This window comes from Saccopteryx bilineata, chromosome 2, assembly GCF_036850765.1.
Source record: "Saccopteryx bilineata isolate mSacBil1 chromosome 2, mSacBil1_pri_phased_curated, whole genome shotgun sequence".
Classification (NCBI taxonomy): Eukaryota; Metazoa; Chordata; class Mammalia; order Chiroptera; family Emballonuridae; genus Saccopteryx; species Saccopteryx bilineata.
The window spans coordinates 138,038,081-138,055,317 of record NC_089491.1 but is presented as its reverse complement, the minus strand read 5'-3'; the positions used below and the strand labels follow the sequence as shown (position 1 = coordinate 138,055,317).

Here is a 17,237-nt window from a genome sequence, read left to right as displayed (position 1 = left end):
AATGTGTAGTCCCCAGGATTGATGTGAAATTATTTTTAAAGTGCCAGCACAGGGCCTTGCTCTTGTTAAACACTCAGTAAATATGATAGTAAGGGTGATTTTAATCAGCCACGATGAAGTATCCTGCACGTACATCACCGTTAGAGTATTTCCTTCCTTTGTGTGAACTGTGTCACCGCACCGAAGCCAACAAGAGGAAACCGACCGTTGCAGCCTTGGGTTTGAAACCACAGTCTGAGGAAACATTTACAAACGAATTACTTAAAACGTGGTGCAGAGAGAAAACGTTTGGCAAAGTCACCTACATTAACAGTAAGAACCTCTGTTCTTCAAAACAAACCAAAAAGAAAGTGAAAAAGCTAGTCACAAATAAGGACTTATACCAACCCAACACTGTGAGTCATAGTTAATATATGAGATGCTAGGCAACAACCAGTACACAGTTTTGAAAAAAAAAAAAAAAACCCAAACAAACACACACACAAAAAAAAACCCCTGCAGCTAATCCTGTTTTTACTCAGGAAATGCAGGTTTTAGTTTTTTCTTCTTTTGGCCACTTCTCTAACATCTTTCTGCAACGTGGCTCATGCACAATTAGATCCTCATCATATAGACACACTAGTACTTGTCCAAAGTCATGCAGTCAGAACATGGCTGTTCAACAGCCTCTGTCTCTGTCCCGCTCCCTAACTCATTGCTTAGGGCCGCCTGGGGCTTCTTCCACCCTCCTCTCCATTCTCCCCTCCTCTGGACCTCCAGCAGGACCACACTTGGCTGTCCCCTTCTCCCGCCCTCCCTGCAGGGCCAGCCTGGTGTCTGGAATGCTGAGGGGTCTCAGACAGTAGATGGAGAGTAAGTACCAACAGGACACTCTGAGGGAGACTGAAATGGGGCCCCCTGATGTCAAGGGATGGGCTGGGGAGAGCGGGCAGGGGCCGAGAAAGCTAGTTTCAGCTCAGGAACTTTGATGTTAAACTTCCCTTTGGAGTAAGAACCTATGCCTATCTAGATGAAAGCATGGGATATAAGCAAAATGGCAGTGGGACCTGGCACTGAAAACACAACCCAACTGCACCCTCTAACAGACTAATCATCTATTTGGGTCCTCACACCTGCCCAGATGTCAAGACGGGAAAGAGGCCTAGGTAGAGATGTACGATGCAATACCTAATTGTTTTTGCCAAATTAAAAAAAAAGTGGGCGCAATAGATTTTAACAATCCAGATGGCCTTAATCATCAAAGAAACACTTCCGGGGCACCTCACTATGTATTGAGCACTGTCCTTAGCACGTGACACGTAATCCCTCGCCCGTCTCTCAGCACAACCCCTTAGAAATGTCTATTGTTACCTTGAAACATGTAAAAGTGCCAGCATCCAATCATTCTGACCTGCAAATGGCAGCTGTGCCTGCTTCAGCCTGTACTTTGTCTGAGTTTCCAGAAGAACCCTAGCTGGATTCAAAGCATTTACGTCGCTTGCTGGAAAGTGTTAAGCCTGGGCCCAGGCAGTCCGGTTTCTGTTTTTCTGGTTGTTATTATACTGCCTCTGATATATCCCACCTCTCTACCACACTAATTTAAAATGACAGAAATGGTTTCTTCCAATTTGAAAACCCTGTCCATGAAGCTGGGCCCTGTCATCCCCAGCCTCCGCACACTCCCATCTCTTCTTGACTTGCCTGTTTCTTTTGAACTGATACCACTGCTCGCCCAGTCATCAGTACTCAGCTGGAAATCTCAAAATCGAATTTGATTTCTCTTTTTATTTTTCTACAACTGGTATCCAAATACTATTTATTAAGTCCGTCTTGGCAGGAGCTGCAGAGTCATAGGGCGTGAGAGTTGGAAGGGGCCGGAGAGATAACGAGTCGTTTTTCTAATGCAGGTAGTCACTGGCGAGCAGGGAGCAGAACCAGGATAAGCATCGTCTGTACTCCGGCGCTCTGGCCTGCTCTTTCTCTCTACCTCAGTACTCATACTGGACTAAAGCCGTGGAGGACAGCTGTTTGCTTCTCCAGAGCTTAGGGACCATACCCTTCCGTGTGACAATAACTCAAACTCTATGGCATTTACAAGTATAAACTCCATTTTACAAATGGAAACTGAAGCACAGAGACTTTAAAGTGATTTACCTTGGATCACACAGCTTGTAGACTAGCTCCAAACACCATGCTCTAGACCACCTGGCCATGTGTCCTTTGTCCCATCCTACCTTTCAGTGGGCAAAGCTGACTTAATGTCTTTGGGAAGTAGTTCCCAGTTCTGTCCCCCGCTGCACGATGAGCTGAAAGTCTGATCTGCCAAACTCGCAGAGCCCCCATTAAATATCATATTATATGTAACCATTTATTTGTCTGTTCTCTCCACTAGATTTAAACACCTTTAGGGAAGTGACTGTATTTTACTATTCTTAATATTTATAAGATTTGACATAATACCTGACAGCAATCACTAAATAAATATTTGGTGAATGGCCATTTAACTAATCCTCCTGACTTCAATTCCTCCTTAGTCCAGCCATCTTCCATCTTGAAGTAAGCTGGGGAAACTAGTAAGACATTTAGTTATAAGTGTAGTGGATGAAGGTAAACCCTTCATTCATCTTCCTTAATAACCAGAGATAAGCCTTTGATGGTTGTTCCTGAAATGTTCGGTCATGAGTTTATCCCATTATCAACACAGTAATTTTTTTCATCCATCATCACTATATTTCAGATCCAAATTGTTTAAATTTTATACTTGGACTTTTGAATGTGAAATAAATAAATTTATTTTACTTAACCTAACCCATCAGGTCAGAAATTAGATCCCTACCAACAGGTCAAATAAATACTTTGATCTTAATACTGAGGGTCTTAGAGTACTCATAGGCACAGTGGCTTCAAAAGTCATTACATTGAGATAGATTTAAAATGATTTTATGCTTAAATTTGTTAGTTCTAACTGAGGTGTTCAGACTGCTACTGTGTCTCATGACTTGAAATCATATGCAGAATTATAATAAATAGTGCTGAGTCAGTTGGACCTCTACATGGAAAAATGCTTTTTTTTTGGGGGGGGGTGACAGAGACAGAGAGAAGGACATATAGGGACAGAAAGACAGGAAGGGAGACAGATGAAAAGCATCAATTCTTCATTGTGGCACCTTAGTTGTTCATTGATTGCTTTCTCATATGTGCCTTGACTGGGGGGCTACAGCAAACTGACCGGGTGACCCCCTGCTCAAGCCAGCGAACTTGGGTTCAAGCTGGTGAGCTGTGCTTAAACCAGATGAGCCTGCATGCAAGCCGGTAACCTCAGGTTTTGAACCTGGGCCCTCCGCGTCATAGTCCGACACTCTATCCACTGCGCCACCATCTGGTCAGGCCGGAAAAATGCATTTTTATTTCTCACATCCTATAAAATATCAATTCCAGGTAGATAGATGTTAGTAAGAAAGGCCAAATAGGCCCCTGGCCGGTTGGCTCAGTGGTAAAACGTCAGCCTGGCGTACAGAAGTACCGGGTTCAATTCCTGGCCAGGGCACACAGGAGAAGCGCCCATCTGCTTCTCCACCCCTCCCCCTCTCCTTCCTCTCTGTCTCTCTCTTCCCCTCCCGCAGCCGCAGCCGAGGCTCCACTGGAGTAAAGTTGGCCTGGGCGCTGGGGATGGCTCTGTGGCCTCTGCCTCAGGCGCTAGAGTGGCTCTGGTCATGACATAGCGATGCCCAGGATGGGCAGAGCATCGCCCCTGGTGGGCGTGCCGGCTGGATCCCGGGCGTATGTGGGAGTCTGTCTGACTGTCTCTCCCTGTTTCCAGCTTCAGAAAAAAAAAAAAAAAAAAAAAGAAAGGCCAAATAATTAACTCTTTAGAAGAGAGCATCTCTCTGACCCATGAGTAGGCAAAAAGCACTAACTATTGAAGAATAACACTAACAGATGAGACTCCATTAAAACTAAGAATTTGTGTTCATCAAAGAAAAATTAACAGACTGACAAGGAAAGCTGCAGCCTGGGAGAAGACATTTGCAATACGTATATTGAACAAAGGAACTGTATCTATAATATACAAAGCATATGCACAAACCATTGGGAAAAAGACAACCGACAAATGGACAAAGTCTTGGGCACTTCTCAAGAAAAGATATCCAAATGCAAAAAAAAAAAAAAAAAAAAAAGATGTTCAATCTTGTCAGTCACCAAAGAAATAAAAACAGGGCCACCACACCATATGATTATTCTCCTACCAAAATGGCTAAAATGAGGACAGAAAACAGGAAGTGTTGATAAGTATCTGAAACAAGGGGATCTTTTAACTGCTACTTTGGAACACTCCTTTGTAGATTTCATTAAAGCTGTCTCTACAAAGCTATGCCATTCTTAGCCATACCCAACAAAAGGCATACATATGTTTAACAAAAGATTCATCAGCATGTTCCTAGCAGCACTGCTCCTGAGATTCCCATAGTGGAAATATACAACTGGTCATCAGCAATAGAACAGAGAATTAGATGTGGTATGTTCACAGGATGGAGTGCTGTGTGGGAGTGAAAATGAAAATCTACATATTTACACAGTTTGGGTGAATCTCACCAATATAATGTTGGGTAAAGAAGCCAGACACTAAAGAAAGCATATGATTTCCTTTATATAAACTCTGAAAACTGGCAAAGCTAATCTATGAGTCTAGTTAACCAACGACGTACAAGTCAGAATAGTGTCACGTTGGGGGAAATTGGCAGTGACTGGAGGGAGCATGATGGAGGTTTAGGGAGTACATAAAAGATATACACTTATCTGCAAGCTGTAATCAGAGATGCTTCAACATGCTCAACTTACTGCATTTGCAATAGATTCACTTTTCCACATGTAGGTTATACCTTATGAAAATAATAAAAGTCACATGGAGAAGAGACTCTTGAAGGCAATAGTCATTACTAATGTTCATTATGATTTCATACTTATGATACATATAAGGTTGTTTTTTGCTTTTCGGTTTTGTTTTGTTTTTTAAATACGAAAATACTTGGTAGATATGGTTTCATCACCATATTCTATTATAGTAAGGAGGACTCAAGTATTAGGCCAGGTATTAGATTCCTGAGTATTAGGGCTTGAATTGTGCCCCCTGTGCCATACTCGTATATTGAAGGCCTAAACCGCAGTATCTCAGAACGTGACCTTATTTGGAAATAAGTTGATGTAGATGCAACTAGTTAAGATGAGGTCATATTGGATTAGGGTGGGCCTCTAATACAGAATGACTAATGTCCTTATAAGAAGAAACTTGGTCACAGACATAGATATGCATGGGGGAAACGATGGAGAGAAGGCCATCTACAAGGCAAGAAGAGAGGCCTGGAACAGACCTTTTCTCACAACCCTTAGAGGGAACCAATCCTGCCAACATCTTGATCTGTGAGACAATTGATTTCTGTTATTTAAACCACTCAGTTTGAGGTATTTTGTTACAGCATTCCAAGGAAAATCATATCTTGGGAAAACCATAAGGTTAAATATCTTGCCTATGGAGACTTAGTCAGATGGCAGGAAGAGAGGCAACTAAAGACCCTTGAGCACAAGGGATCCCCTGCGCACATACCTCAACTAGCATCTCACATACTTGGCAAAGCTGCTGTCAGGAATGGGAGGTGTTATGCAGGGGAATGGCATGGTCCTCTTCCTGGCTCGGAACAATGCAGTGCTCTGCATCATTCGATATACTGAAGACGGAACAGGAAAACCCAAGCCTCCCAAGCAGTTCTCCGGGCCCTGAGAGGAATCTTTAGAAGGGATCATCCCTGACCTGGCAGTGGCCTAAATCTGGAATATTTCAAAGTGGGAAAATGAATAATCTGATTGTTCCCAGAGGTTCTGTTCGTGCTTCAGTCATGACCTCTTTGAGAATCTGCTGAAAGCTATCAATCCTCTCATCAGACACTTGTCACACTCATCCAGCTTAAGAGTACAGGGAAGAATTCATAAGGCAGAGGATTTCCCCACCCCCCTCTCTCTTCTAGAAAGAAAGATGAATGACTTAAAGAAAACAGGGTTTCCACCTGTCATCTCAGAGGAAGACAGCAACACACTACTGGCCCTATGCCAGGACTCAAAGATATTCTGGAAACTTTGTAACTTTCCCAAATTGTTGTTTATGCTCTTCTCCTGTATCATTCCCCACATGACCAGTAGTTAATTACTTAAAATACAAAGAGATTGTGAATGTATCTCCAGGGGCAGAAAGCAAAGGAGAAGCCCGAGGACAGAATGTACTCCACAGCCAGCTCCGGGAGAGTGAGCAGCCGAGAGCAGAGGAGCACAGGCTGATTAGCCCTCAGGACCTGTGAATAAAGGAGAACCCTGTCTCTTTGGGAAGAACTTCCCTTCTCTTCTCTGAGGACTTTTTAGTATTTTCTGCTTACTCCATTTCCCACCATGCCCCTATTGCTCAGAGTTGTGAGGAGCAAGATCACTGACTGGAGCTGGTTAGGAGAAGGGTAGAAAGGGACATAAAAACATGAGTGTTTTATATACTGCTCACAAAAATTAGGATATATTTAAAAATGAATATGAAGTGGTAAAAAAAAAGAAGCATTTGATATTTTTATTAAACAAGAACATCAGAAAAGCAAATGACAAATCAAAAAATGTTGTTTGGTTATGCAAATGAAATGCAAAACCAACTTTTATTTCATTGGTGAAAATGCACTGTACAAAAGGCTGAAAGTACTGGAGTATCTGCATGTTCTTGGTCCCCTAATGCTTGTGAGCAGTGTATTTTTACAGAGAGGATCTTAAATAAATATTTTACAAACTTCTATGTTGTAACTGTTTAAACATTGCTCAAACAAACAGAAGGGGACACTAAAGCTCCAGGGCAGGTACAGTACTTTAATTTATTCACCATTACTTTTGAAGGGCTAATCAGTTTCTGGCACCTGGTAGACATAGTAAATTGTATTAATGAATGAATGAATGAATGAGGAGTAAACAAAAAAAAGGAATGAAAAATAAATGAATGGAATGTTTATGTAATTTGCAGGAAAAAGATTCGGATACTAGTCTACTCAAACATTAAATAGATATGTGACAAGTTACTTTATGTCTTTGGGACTGGCTTGTCCTTTCTATAAAATGAGGGAACTGAATCAAATATAGATAAGATACTCAGGCATTCTACAGTGTAGCATATGAATATGTACTTAAGATAAAGCTATTTGTAGCCACCACTATGTACAGTAGATAAGACAGTGTGATATGTGCCAACATATAGTCTGCGAGGAGTTCAGGGAAGTCTAATTCGAGCAAGTGTTACTCTGTCCCAAAAGAAAATGAAACCTAGTTAACCTAAGGTGCAATCCAGTGATAGGCACATATTCCACAGCATTTTGCATAGCCATTGCTTCAGGCAGGACTAGACCAAAATAATAGGAGGTAGAGAAGAGACAATGTCTCAATGTACAGGGGAGAAAGTTTTAACAAGTACAAGATGCTGAGAGAGAAGAAAACTCCTCATTTGGATGAAAGAAATTAATTCTTTCAAACCATCAAAGATTCCTGCAGCTTTGAGAATAGTTTTGTAAGTGGCTTTTGATACTCTTGAAGCCTTTAGGTAAGAGATCAGATGTGCAACTTTTAGATTATATACTTATCTTGAGGGCAGATATATCCTGAAGATCTTGTATAAACAATACACAATAGAAATGAGATTCAGTTCAGAATGAGACAACAATCATAGCTAGTAGAAACAGAAAAAAACAAACAACCCCCCCCCCAAAACGCAGACCAACCTAAAGTTGATTTCATTAATATTTATCAGGGTATCTTATTTACATTAATGTTTCAAGTTATTAAGCGACCAATTTCTCTTTAGTTTTAGCTAAATGGCTCTATTTTCATTAAAAGAATACTGTCCATCTTTAAGATACTTTCATTACTTGATAAAATTATGCTGCTGCTGCTCTCCAGAGTAGTAAATGTCCTTTCTCTGATGTAATAAGTGAAAGCCTTGGGTATATGCACACACTGGACTGTTACACACAGCTGGGCCCATTCTTCCAGTATTGTTGGTAGATCTAACTCTGCTAGAAGTACTTACATTATTTCAAATATGTCTGGACCAGACCCATAATTTAAAGGTCTTCCTTATCTCCAACTACCCTGTCCTCAAGAATACCCGAGGTTTGTGCTGACTTTTGTGGAATGTGTCCTCTCATTGACCTGTGATTAATAAAGCTCTATTTTCTAAAATGTGGAGCATTTTCACAATGACTTTTTCTCGGTTCTTGGCTCAGGAAATGTTATTCTTGCCTCCTGTGACCATCCTGTTATTCACCAGTGAACGTTACTGACCCGAAAACCCCTCAGGTGAGGTGGAAGGGTGAAAAAGTGGGCAGGAGAGGCCATATCTCTGCCCATTCCACACAGTTCACAGGGAAGAGCCTTCACTTTCCCTTCCTCCCCTCAACTCTGTGCTCCCAGGTTTTGGGTCCACCTCTGGAGGAGCCTGGGGCATTAAAATGCCCCCAATACAAAATAATAGTATGTCCAAAAGTCACAGGGGAACACATATTGTCAATTGCAGCTTTAAAATACTTCTGCTAAACTGCAAAGGTTAAGGATATACAATTAGCTAAGGCTTTTTCAATAAACCATGACTAAAACAATAAACAAATGCTATTCTTCGTGTTTGGAAACTGTACCAATTTTTTCTTCATGTTTGGAAACTGTAGCATTTTTTTCATTGTTTACTTAATCACATTATTGACTACACAATATTCTTTGCATTGATGTAGGTGTTGAACAAAATGAAGGAAAAAAACACTTATTGAATGATGTCACCTGAAACCCATTTTTTTTTTAAAGTTAAGTGTCTGAGTTAATCTTGGAAAATTCCTGATAAATGTGGCTGGCAAGGAGCCCCATATTTTGTACTGTTTGATTCCCACAGAATACCCTGATCTGGGAAGATTTTGTGATAGCAGTGATAGACCTAAGCACCAAGCCTCAAGTACACTACCTTCTGGTTCTAAGTCCCACGGAAGCACCTGGACCAGCTGTTCCCCCATTTTGTACCCGAACTTTGCTGGTAATTTCTGAAGCATCAGGGGATTGTTGTGCAAAAATCCTGATTCAATAGGTGTTGGGGTGGGGACAATGAAATGTGCATTTCTGTCACGCCCCCCCAAGTTAAGACTTTCACCCTTAAATCATCACTCCTCATAAAAGGGTGCTTCAACAAAAAGTGAATTTGCCTCATCATTGAAATAAAAATTGGAGGTGACTCTGCACAGGAAATCGACACTCAGAGGTAGCAGATTTCAACAACTAAGTAATATTAAGGTTAATTACCCCTAGACCTCTTGGGGCTCTGGTTATGTTTATCTGAATGCCTATACTTTATATATGAGTTCAAATATTTTAATAATTCTCAAAAGCTATTATTACAAGACTATCTTCTGCTCCTGCCATTAGCATGTGACATTAGCAACACTAGTTATCAACAATAATTAAAACAGTACTTTCATGACTCCAGTGCCAAGAACATTTGAGGCACTTCTAGGAAGTCAGTTTACCTATTGGTATGTCTACCGCTACTATAGACTGAATATTTGAGTCCCCCAGAATTCATCTGTTGATATCTAGTCCTCAATGTGATGGTGTTTGGAGATGCTGACCCTGGGAAGTGATTGGACAGGAAGGCGGATCCCTCCACAATGGGATTAAGTGACTTTACCAAAGACACTCCAGAGAACTCCACTACCCCTTCCAACATGGGAGGTTACAGTGAAAAGTCATCTATGAACCAGGGAGTGGGCTCTTCCAGCCTCTCAAACTGTTAGGAATACCTATCTGTTGTTTATCTGCCTCCCAGTCTGGGAGATAAACTTTGTTAGAGCAGCCTGGACTAATTAAGGCTACCCCTAATATATGAAACAAATGAAAACAAACCTATTAAAATAATCTGTGGTTGGTGAGTTTAGCAGCCTAGAGCAGAGGTTGACAAAATATTTCTGTAGAAGGCCAGATGGTAGATACATTAGGCTTTGCAGGTCCCAACTGCTCATTGAGTGCGGCACTAAAGCAACCATAGACAATATGATGAACAGATACATAGTATTGACTGATTTCCAATTAAGCTTTATTTATGGGCATTATAAATAGAATTTTATATATCGCGTGCCACAGGACATCCTTTTTTTTTTTTTTTTCAACCACTTAAAAATAGGAAAACCATCTTAATTCAAGCATTATACAAAAATAGGCTGGGCCAAGTTTGGCCCTCAGGCAATAGTTTGCTGATTCCCTGGGCTAGAGCACTACGTGCATGAAGCCATGGCCAAGTTCATCATGGTGTGAACCTGTTTCTTCTGTTCCATTCTGTTGCAGTGATTTTTGGTCACAAACTGCATTTCCACCTCCACCCCACCACCATGCAAATGCACTGGGGACAAGAAAATCACAAGCCCTATGTATTCACATTGTGTTGCCCTGCAGGAGATATATTATAAACACCACATGGAGCCCAGAGCTACCATGGAGCACAAGGGGCCCTGCGAGTCTCCCCACTGTTTATGCTTCAGTTCCTCATGTGTAAATTGACATTAGACAGAATGTACCTCAGACAGGTCCTGCATAGCCTTGCCAGGAAGTAGAAATTTAAAAAAAAAAAGTTTTTAATCAGACTGCAGATCTTGCTTTTGAATATCTCTTTATCTCTTATCCATATAGCAGAATTGTTTTCATCATCAACTTGAAGCCTATTATCAGAGTCAATTCCGGTCTCCTGCTTTCTTCCAACTAAGTAGCATGAAAGATACGAGAGAAGCTGATAGTTAATAGAGCTATGGATGTTAAAAGGTTTACTCTATTAATATAGGGCAGCATTTCCCAAAGCATGTTATGCTGAATGCTGACTCTGTTAGATGTTCTGCCAAAAAAGCATTTCAAGGTCAAACAAGTTTAGGAAATATAGAATAAAATACCTCTTCTTTTTTGACAACTCTTAATGTGCGTTAGTATATTAAAGGCTCTACGGATTCCTGCAATAAAACTGCTTAACTAGGTTAAAGCAAGGGTTTCTCAAGCGTATAGGATCAGAAAAACTTTTCGTTTCTTTTATGTAACTGTTATTAATATTCTAAGAAGCTAATGACCCACAGACTACATTTTGGGAAACACTAATATAGACAAAGGGAAAGAATTTAAAGGTTTTATACAGGGGAGTGAATTATGTTTTAGAATAACCACTCTGGTGAAGATCAGGCCTTTCTCTCCTAGTTTTTGTCATTTTAGGAAATTACCCCATATTCTATACATGTACTGAAGCGAGAAGAACAGGAGACATATTTTTGTGGTGGTAACATTTAAATAATTAGAAAATGCATGCATGGTTTAAAAAAAATCCCAAGAGAACAAATGATAGTATGAAAAGCAAAAGCCTGGTCCCTCCTCGCACTGTCACCTCTACCCAACCGCCTGGTCTGCTTTCAAGAGGCACTAAGCGGCTTTAGCAGTCTTCATTTCATGTTTCGGTTCCTCTTATGTAACTAAACCATACGCATGTGAACCTATTGTTTTAGATTCTAAACATTCAGCAGGATTGATTGAGGGAATTTATTCTCACACTTTTTTCTGCCTTTCCCACCTCTCTCTCACATCTGTTCCGTCACCAAGTTCTATCCATTTTACTTTCAAAATACACCTCTCCTGTCCTCTTCTCTCCATCTGCCCCGGCAGTTACTGTCACCGGCGATCTGTCCTAACTGGTTGCCTACTTCTGATCCTTTATCCCTCTAGTCCACTCTCTTATTGCAGTCATAAAGCTCTCCTTAAAATTATAAATTAGACAGTCTCTGGCTTCAAAGTCACCAAAGGCTTCCCACTAAAATAAAATCCAACATCTCTACCAAGATCTGTAAAGTTTTGCATGACCACAGTCCTACCTATCTGCCCCTACTCAATATCCAGGCTTAGCAAAACTTTCGCCATACTCCAGCCACATGTGCCTTCTTCCTGTCCTTCAAGCACTTCTGGCCTTTTCTTTTCCTTAAAGCTTCCCCATTTGCTACTTCCTCTGCTGAGATAAACTTTCCCCAAATTTTTTTAGCCAGGTTAACCCATATGCTTTGTCCAGTTATCAATTTAAACCTTTTTTGCTGTTGTGAAAAAGACCTTCCTCGAGCATCATATGTGAGTCAACCCATCTGTTTTTTTTCTTCATAGCACCCTATTCTCCATACTATTGTCAACAATTTGTTATTACGTTTGTTTTTTTAAATGTCTGTAAGTTCCAAAAGAATATGAAGTATATCTGCTTTATTTAACCTTAAATGCTGTAAAATTGGCACTGTGTCTGAACACAGAATGCACTTAATAATTATTTATTATGTCAATGAATTTAGCCAGTGGAAAATTCTGTTATGGTTTTATTTCCTGACTTTTCTTTAACATAAAATTTATTCCCATCCATGTTCCCATTTTTTGCACACCTATCACTCAAGACATTCACTCATTCATCTCTATTAGGAGCAGAACTTTAAGGGACATCCGTAACTCTCTGCTAAAGCCCCACTAACCATCTCAGTTTATTTTATTCTTTTTGGGGGTACTCACTGCATTTATTTTCTATACCATTCATTTTGTACTGAATCTTATAATGCTTTGAAACAACTTATCTGCTATTATTAATTAACACCTTATATGCACATATTTTGCTTGCCAAAGATGTCATAAACCTGTCAAGTACAGAACTTGGTATTTCATACCTCATGCCCTGAACAGAGCAGTTACATGAAAGAAGTCTTCATCCACCTTCTTGTAGTGCCCCCATTATAAGACTTTGATGTAGGAGTTCAACTCATTCATTTTCTTTCACTTTCTTTTTTCCTCAGCCCTTCTGAGTGTGTTGCCGTTATTCTGGGAATGAAAGCTTCTAAACGATAAGTTCTGGGGTCAGAGAAGAGTAATTAAGGGAGGATTGTGGAGAGAGAGGATTTGTCCACATTCTCAGTCTCCCTCCACCCCCATATTACAGGAGGTGAAGACAACTTGATAAGGGAATGGGTGTGCTTTATACTGCTAGGCGTCTCCTAGACAATATCAAGGAGTGACTTGTTCAAGATTTTTGAAAACTTAAATAAAACAAAGAAGGATTTACATCCTCAAACAATTTCAATCATTGACTCAGTTTCTCTTTGATCAATGTTTAGATGAATTACACCCAAACATCAACTGAATTCAGAAAGTATCTTTGGGATCCAAAGTTATTCTTGTGCTTTGCACTGCCACTTCTAATCTTATCCAAGTAATGATATCTAAAGAATATTTTTGAAAACGGAATATCTTAACCACTTTTTCCCCATCAAAATATAAAGTTTATAAAGGGTCTGCAACCTTTTTATTATACTAAACCAACCTTCTCCAATTCCCTTCTGAAAAATAAAGTAGAAAAGTTAAGCCTCTAACAATACTGTCTTTGTTAGCACAGAACTGCTCAAGGGAACTAAGTATTTCCACAATTACTACTGCTTTTTACCTAGTGTGTCTTCACAACAACATTTTAAGATGAATAGAGTAGAAATACTGTCTGTTGTCTTTATTTTGTCAATGAGGAAAGTGGACATAGTGGGCTTATTGACAGAGAATGCAGCAGCTAACTTGTGTTGGAGAATTTCCCTGAAATGTAGAATAGCTAGGACACAATCTTGTTCAGTAAGTTCTAGAAAAGGGTTGTTAACCTGGGGTCAACAAATTTTGGTTACAGAACTTGCAGGGTCTAGTGTACAATAAAAATGTGGAGCTCCTTGTTTGAAAGTTATCTAGGCAGCCAAAGGTGACAGCAGGACATTAAACCAAGCGTGAGGGCCCTTCCAAGTACAGAGCCCTGTCTGACCGCACAGCTGTATTTTACGAAGCTGGGCCAGCCTGGGGTCTCTGATGGCTAACATCTGAGTGACTGGGGATCAAGGAGGCTGTGCAACCTTGAAATTTTAGGTAGAATTTTGTGTTCACTATGCATATGGTTGTTTCTTGTATTCCATGGCTTTTGTCAGATTTTTAAAGTGGTCTGCTAACACAATAAAGTGTTAAGAATGCAACTTTGAGAATAGCAAATGTTCTCACAGAGCCCAGAACGTCAGAATACATTGCAGGGACCAGCAAGCTGGTGGTCACTGTGCATGATCCTTCAGGAGATTGTGAATGAGTGAGTTTTCATGAACGTATGGAAATGAATTAAAAACAAAAATAAAAACGAAAAATTGTTAAGGTTGTCCAGACGGTGCCAAAAAGAAATATATATATATATATATATATATATGCTCAAGAATGAATCTTCAAAATATAGGAAGGCAAACAGTAAGATATTCAAGATATTCTTTATAAATCTTAATGTAATAACTGAAAATGAGCTTTTTATTTTCACCCCCTTAAAGAAAGGTTTGCCCTCTTCTTCTTTAATTAGATGTAACATTCCTTCTTTTAAATAAAGGAGAAATGTATCAAATGGAAGATTTGCCAACTCATGGCACTTTATATATGTGTGTGTTTTATAGATAATTCTAACTCAGTTTAAGAACTGGAGTAAGGTAGGATTTTGTTAATAAAGTAGGTGCAGAAGATGCCCCCCCAAAAAGGAAAGGAGTGCTTTCAAGACCTGCCTCCTTCCAGTGGCCATCTCCTAGAAGCGCTGCACACAAATATCCCCAAAGGTGGGTTTTGCTGAGAAGCCTGCTTCTGCACTTTAAGCGGCTGTCTTAAATTTGTATTTAGTCCCTTTGTCCTTTTAGACTAAAAATGCTTTTCAGCCAAATTTCCAACTTACAGAAATGGGGATATAAAGAGATGGGTAATTGAATCCACGGAGTAAGCAGCAAATTTCCATTTGCACAGTGACAAACGTCTCTTGATTCTGCCTCTCGCAAGTAGAAAACGCACGGTTCATTTCTTTATCGGTCACTCTGCTGCGCCCACCCTACTCATGGTCCAATCCAGCATTCATATAATTCAAACCGCCGCCAAAGCTCTTGGGTTCCAGCGAAAACCTTGGTTGCTCACACCAGGTAACTCATCGAAGGCTAAGTGTTCATAATTCTACCCATCCCGAAAGAGGAAAGAGTAGTAGGCTGGCAGGTAGGGCGCCTTCCTACGGTTTCTAGGATTCAGTTAGTCATTAATTTTCTTAACGGAATGGAATTGCCCCGCGGGTAATTTTATTTGCCTTCCCGCAAGCCATCTACTCCAAATCGAGTTTTCTGATACTTGATCCCCTGCTGTCTCCACCGTGCCCGGGCCACAGGAAGAGGTCGAAACTTTCAGCCGGGACAGACCGCGCCCTGGCGCCCCGGGGCCGGTTCAGCCTCGGGCGGGGTACCACCGGGCGCTAACGGGAGGGTCTGCTCCGGCTCAGCCCTGGGTGGGGCTGGGGGCGTGCGAGCGCGCGACCCCGGGTCGGGAGGTGGGAGCGGGAAGCGCGAGGAGGGCGGCCGGGCAGGCAGCGCTCCGCACGTGGCCCCGGAGTCGGCGCGCTCCAAGAACAGTCCCCCGGGCGCAGGAGGCCTGGGCGAGACCCGGCTCTCCGTCGGTCCCCGGCGGCCCCGGCGCGGCTCCCCACGTTAAGCCCCGCGGGCACGACCCGCACGCCGCCCTCCGCTTCCGCGCCTCCCTTGGCGGGCTCCGCCGACCACGCGCCCTCGCCGCGGGCAGACGGCAGGCGCGGCGGGCACAGCCAGCGGCACGGACGCCCGGAACGCCCCGGCGCTCCCACCCCAGCCTGGCCCCGCGCCGCGCGGACCCGCCCAGCCCTCCCTCCCGGGCACCCCAGCCCGCTCCTCCTCGCTCCGGCTCCGCCAGCGGCTGGGCAGGACCCTGGAATACCTGCTCCTCCGGCTCGGGGTGGGGTTCCCTCCCGCTGCTCCGGATCCCGGACCTTCCCCGAGGCTGCGGGAAGTACTCTAGCCGCGAGGAAACTGCCCTTGTCTCTCGGCTTCTGAACGTGACACTATATATCCGGCTCAGAGCCGGGGTGTGGGGCGGGAGGAAGCTGCCTCCGCGGCCTCGGCGTCGGCGCGGAGCGGGCGGCAGCCGCGGCCCGGGCGAGAGGAGCGCGAGGACCCGGCGGGGGCCCTGCAGGCAGCCGGCGGCAGCGTCGAGGGCAGGGCGGCCGCGTGCGCAGGCCCGCCCCGAGCCTCCATTCATTCAGCACGGAGGAGATCCACGCTGTTACTCCAGGGTCCACCCACCCTCATTTCTTAATCGGTGGGTGAGGGGAAATAAACGGGAAAGGCGCCCCTCTCTGATCTGAAAAAGAACCTCGAGAGAGAACGAGAGAAGAGGACGCAGGGGAGATAGAGACAAACAGACAAAGGTCAAAGGTTCTGGTCTGAACGCTTGGAGGACACATCTTTCCCCACCTACCCTAGCAGGAAAAGCAGCCAAAAATCCGAGTTTGCTCAGCTCGCCTGCTTTGCATACCCCCTGGGAGGGATGCTCTGGTGTCTCTATCTGCCCAAACCCTGTGGGGCGTCCGGCAAAGACCCACCAGCGCAGTGTCCTTTCAGAAACCCTGGAGGGGCTGGCGGCGCTCTGGCCGCAGACTGGGTTTGGAGAGCAGAGATCTGCATCTGCGGAGCGTGCGGATGGGACTGGGCAGGTAGGAGGGTAGGGGCGGGAGAGAATCAGATGGCGGCGAAACGAACAGCGGCGGGCTAGCTTTGCTCAGCAGCCCTTCTCCAGATTTTATTTTACTTTTTAAAAAGACGTTTGTTTTGTTAGCCTGATAGCTTTTTGGAGGGATTAGGTTTGGTGATGGACGTCAGGGCAGACTTGATGAAGGAAAGGCCGACATGTGACTGGAGCTGTCACTGTTCTCATTCGAAGACATGCTGACATTGTAGAAGGTAAATCCCTGCACAAACATACTACGATAAGAAAATCCTGGAAGGAGTATCACTCTATAAGCTGTCTTCATTCCCCTCATCACAACATTGCCATCAGATAAAGACATAAAATTCGTGAAAGTTAGAAGCAATAAAATGTTAGAATTAATTCCTTGCATTAAAAGAATTTACACCCATTTTGAATTCTCTTCTACTGGACGCTCTTCAATTAAATGTGTTAAGGAAAGTGTTGCCTAAAGACACGGTGGCTAATTTCTTCTGGTGACTGCCTGAAAGCAAGAGAGAGAAAACGTTAGAACCAAATAAATATTCTCTTTGTTATTCCTCCCCCAACTCAAGAATAAATCTGAATGTGTTCTC

The 17,237-nt window shown here is 42.7% G+C and overlaps 1 protein-coding gene across 2 annotated transcripts in view; it reads right to left on the bottom strand.

The window, feature by feature from the left end:
* Positions 1–16,140, bottom strand: part of FAR2 (fatty acyl-CoA reductase 2) — a 137,659-nt gene extending 121,519 nt beyond the window's left edge. The window contains exon 1 of one of the 2 annotated variants that reach the window (XM_066258028.1): positions 15,856–16,140. The gene's annotated coding sequence lies outside the window, so the exon portion shown is untranslated. The remainder of the gene's footprint in view (positions 1–15,855) is intronic. The other variant, XM_066258029.1, reaches the window with a different exon arrangement.
* Positions 16,141–17,237: the final 1,097 nt, after the last annotated feature.